General features: G+C 30.7%; 1 protein-coding gene across 1 annotated transcript in view; it reads left to right on the top strand.

Annotated features, from left to right (window-relative positions):
* The window catches only part of LOC111623471 (multidrug resistance-associated protein 5-like), a gene marked incomplete at its 5' end in the record, with an annotated part of 99,144 nt that overhangs the window by 26,480 nt on the left and 67,420 nt on the right, over positions 1-5,244 (top strand). The gene's annotated exons all lie outside the window — the stretch shown is intronic.

Here is a 5,244-nt window from a genome sequence, read left to right as displayed (position 1 = left end):
TATTTAACCAAGTAAGGTTATATCTAAATCTAATATACTTCTGGAAGCGAAGACTCGCTCGGGGTCCGGGTGGCGTAACTGGCAAGCGCACCGCACGGCAAGCGGAGGTTGCGGGTTCAAGCCCCGTCCCGGGCCAGTTCTTTTATTCCAGAATGTTCTAAATTTATTTATTTAATTATTAATTTAATTAAGAGATGGCGCCTAACGCCTACCTCTAATGTCAAATTACTTAGTTCCAATCATTTAAAATAGCCATATTATAGCCCGATAATTAGGCGATCGTTTGGTGTTGTTAATGAAAATGATGATCCCACAACAGAGAAGCATTTTGAGTTTTGCAGTTCGCAAATTTGGAATCACTTTGTGTTCTGAAATTGTCAATATTATCAAAGAATGTTGTGTTACATAGTGGATCACTTTGAACTTGTCTGCATCATTGCATGTTATGCAATGATAAGTGACACTGTAAACTACAGAACACAAAATGCCTTCTCTATTACAGAGTTACCTTTCTTGTTTATGGTGTGTACTAGAGACAGTAGAGAAGAAGACATTTGTAGATGGTTAATGAAACTTGGACAGTTTTTCTATTGATTGGTTTCAGAAGAATACAAAATACTTTCTCTATTGTGGGGTCACCATTTTTATTTATGGTGCATTTTAGAGGCAACAAGACTAGTAGGTAACAAGATATTTGAATGCAGATGGGAGTTGAAACTCAGAAAGTTGCTCTATCAATTGTGTACATTGCATATTTCTTGGATAATAATTGACATTTTAAATTACTGTAATTATGTTATCATTCATTTTCAAAGACCTGCATTATTAAATAAATAATATTGTGACAGGAGTAATTGTATAGTCAAATATGTTGAAAGTTATTAGTGTAAGTGTAAAATGAAAACTTGGAAATTGCAATGTTTTATTCAATGCAATTTCTTTTGCATATTTCATTTTGAAATGCAAAGATTACAGAAACTTTAGATAGAAACTGACAGACTATCATTTTAATGATTTAATGAATGCAGATGAATTGTGTAAAATTTATAAACTCTATTGTAATATGAAGATTGAGATTGATAAGTAAGGTCTCAGATAAAAATATATTTAAAAATGTACCATTATAAATAGTAATNGCGATAAGTGATGATATCAAATGTGGATAACAATGAAATGACCTACACATGTAAATAACGGAAGAAGAACAGAGAAGAACTGCAAAGTGAAAATGTGAAAATAAATATGAAATTGAGTTGATAACATAATCGAACAAGTCGAGGCAACTTATTGGCCCAAAATTCGCGGCCCTCAATGCCAAACAATTGTTGTCATAGACTTTGGAAAGCTAAATGCTTGTAATGAAAGTCACTTAGTGTGCACGGGTGAAAGCCTGGAGTCGTTCCGGCTACCAAGCTGTTTCAAATCTGTGAAATCATAACTGTGACTTATACCGACGTCCTGTCTGTCTCTTTTCTCCGTTATCACCAGGCTATAAGTCACATAATTGTAAAATCGGGAATCTACGATGGAAAAGTGACAAATTGAAAGTATCGTGAGTGCATATTATGATGTATGCATAGGCATATGTGGACTAGAGCGATAGAGGAAAGAGAAAGGGAAGAGCAAAGACGAGCACTTAAAAAGGATAGGCAGGGTCAGACCCTCAAATGTGTGATGATTCTTGAACAAATAGGTGTGTACGTGTGCTGATCTTTGTAATTATAAATTGTGAATACAAGTGACTAATATTATGTTCTTTTTTATTTTGTGCATGTTATAAGTTATAAATAAATATAAACAAACAACACCAACTCGATACCATTAAATCTAAATACCAAAATGATTAATTTACTGTGTTTTCGTTATTTCTTACTCCTGTCTTTAGGTATTCGGTATTCGGCCAAATAGTGAAAAATAGGCTGAATACCGAATAGTAACCAAATATTCGTTACATCACTAGTAACAATATTTATTTTTCCCTTCCCAGAAGTAATTTTTACAAGTCTGTAAGATTTATCCTATTATTGATTATTTAATTGGAAATAGAAATATTGGGTTGTTTGGAAAGTAATTTCATTCTTTTTATTACTAGAGGAATTAGATGTATTTTTACCAGCCAATTTCATTTTAAATCAAATTTTCATTATATACTTTGATAGCTGACATTTTAAGGCTTATTTGTAAAAAATTTTGTTTGATTCTGTACAATTGTTTTCTTTTTCGGTGACCCATTAAATATGGAAAATCAAAAGCATCATTTTCGATATATTTTGCTTTTTTATTACCAAAAAATCAAAATGCTATTCAAGCAAGAAAAAAATTGTGGTACATGTATGGAGATGATGTGTTGAGAGAAAGACAGTGCGAAAACTGGTTTACAAAATTTCGTTCTCACAATTTCAATATTGAAGATGCACCACATTCTTGATGGTCAGTTGAAGCTAATGAAAACAAAATGAAAGTACCGATTGAAGCAAACTGCCAAATAACAACACGTGAAATCACTTAGAGATTAAATTTGTCAAATTGAACCGTTTATGATTACTTGAAACGAGTTGGTTTCATTTCAAAGCACTATATATGGGTTCCATATGTTCTTAAAGAGAGTTGCTCTTTTTGGTGGGATTTTAAGGAAATTATTTTTTTTTTAAGCTTTTACTAGAAAATTTAACAACTGATTCGAAAGTGTACTGCCATCGAGTAAACAAATTGAGTAATATCATCAAGCAGAAAAGGCCAGAATTAATTAACTAAAAAGGTGTAGTGTTTTACCATGATAATGCCAAATTTCACACAAGTTTGGTAACTCGTCAGAAACTATTACAGCATAGATAGGATGTGCTATTACACCAACCATATTTGCCAGATCAGACACCCTTAGGTTAGATTATTACTTGTTCTGGTCTATATAAAATTTTTTAAACTGTAAGACATTTACTTGAAATGAAAATGTCAAAAATCACTTGGATCAGTTTTTTGTAAGCAAAGATCAAAACTTTTATGAACGTGGAATCATGCTACTACCAGAAACGATGGCAGCAGGTATTTGACCAAAATGATTGGCATATAATTCAATAAAATATTTATTTATTATAAAAATATTGTTTTTTTTCTCACGGAAAAAAGAAATTACTTTCCAAACAACCCAATAGTTAATATCAATGGTTCTCAACCTTTTTGAACTAAAGGCATATGCACAATTTTTGGTGACACACCAACAAACTAATGTTTCATTGAAAGATGATATAAGTATAAATGAAAAATGACATTAAATGTATGTTTTTTTGTTATGTAAAAAAATTATACAAATAATAAAAAGTAAAGAAACAACACTTTAAAATTATTTTTCAAAATTTTAGGTCATTCCTATGAGAAGTTTGTATCATATCAGTTGAAAACCACTTGTTTAGATGAAAAATAAAATTACTAACCCAATGTTTAATTAATGCCAAACAATCTGTTGTATTTGACACAATCATATTGTAATATTAGAACAACAATGATGAGATCAGCTATTTTCAAAAATTATCTCTTCATTGAAATTGATTTATATTGTTATATAAACAAATCAAATTTAAACCTTTAGAAGTAATTTAGTAGTGCTCTTTATTCAGTGCTTTTACGGTAGCTCCCATTTTCAGAATCTTCATAAAATTATATGATGTTTATTAGAAATCAAACTCCAAAGACTAGACTTTTTTTCTGCAGTATGTATGCATTACCATTTATCTAATGGGTTCAGTGTGATTTAAGTGGAAAAAAATGGAGGTGAAGCTATTAACTGTCCAAGATCAAAACTGTATTTGGAGTGTTTTCTTGTTTTATATATAATTCTATTTTTCTTTCTAATTTTTGTTTTGATCTGGGTTATTATCCAGAGCCAAGCTTTTGGTACTTTTTTTTCTCAGTATTGATGTTTTTTTTACAACATACATTTTAATTGCTGTTTGTAGATTCTGCTAATGTTGCTATGTCTGATATGGACTTGATTTTTATATGATTATCACTTTGCCATTTGATTTCAATATTTTTTATAAGTCACACTTTTCCAACACTTTTTTGATATTGGATCTATATTCTTGTAATCTTTTTCTAAGGCTTTTGTTTGTGTTAATTTTTTTCTTTTCCTATTATTTTATTGGGCTGTAATTTGAAAAAATTGTAGATCTATAAATTTCCACTGTTGTCAGTCTGTCCATCCATGCCTGCCTGTTTGTCTTTCTTTAATCTCGAGAATGATGTTAGATAAATGAAATTCAAGACCAGATATGGAAAGTTTGGGGCAGGAGGCCTGATTAATGGTATATGAACTTCCAATGCAAACAGGAAGTCACACTATTTCAATTAAAAAATTTTTCTCTGAAAGGAGTTAGTTAGATGACCGGCATGACTCTATTGCTGACAGAAAAGTATGATGTACAGGAACAAGACACTACAGTACTAATTTGAGGTGGAGGGCATAAATTTTAAATTAAATAAATTAAAAATATAGTTAAAAATTGCAACCCAGCATTGTGATGATGTCACAATAAATAATGGCTCATTATACGTAGGAAGTTTATCGTTTTTTTTAATTATTGGTTTATCATCAGTGAATGTTATAACTGTTTTACATAATTTTATACAGACATAGTTACTAATAAAAGATTGTCTCTTCAAAGGAAGACTATTTTATTCCTGATGATTGGACGTGAAGGAATTAAAGGCAATTTAGTTTCTTCTATAGATTTTTAAATTGAAAAGGTTATGTTGAGGATTTAGAAGAGACTTAAAATTATATGTAATAGTGGAATTAGACTATCTAGGATATATATTAAAAGAATAACCAGGACTAACAATACATGAGGCAGACAATTGAAATAGCCAAGATAGAATATTGGAAAACAAAGTGAAAATATTTAGTAATACAAAGAACATTTATTTTTTAAAAGAGAATATAGAAGATACACAAGTTATAAGAACTGCTTTTAAGAGGCAATATGTATTTTCCAGGGAAGAAATTAATTACAGTCGACCCCCCTATAATTATGGTCCCTATAATTACGATTCCTATAAAACTACGAAAAAATATATGTATTTTGGAAATGTTGAGTCGGATTAGTGTAGAATCGATTAATTTTATGGAAGAAAACCTTTCAATCAGCCGTAGTCCGTAAACTTGACACGTGTCGGGCTGTGATTGGAACGACTTGTAAGAAATCGGATTCCTAATAAATTGGAACGTATCTATATCTTATAGGGGGG

The sequence above is a fragment of the Centruroides sculpturatus genome, unplaced genomic scaffold (assembly GCF_000671375.1).
Source record: "Centruroides sculpturatus isolate CEXI.00-Female unplaced genomic scaffold, Cexi_2.0 scaffold115, whole genome shotgun sequence".
Classification (NCBI taxonomy): Eukaryota; Metazoa; Arthropoda; class Arachnida; order Scorpiones; family Buthidae; genus Centruroides; species Centruroides sculpturatus.
The sequence above is the reverse complement of the archived record's forward strand: the minus strand, read 5'-3'. Positions and strand labels throughout refer to the sequence as shown.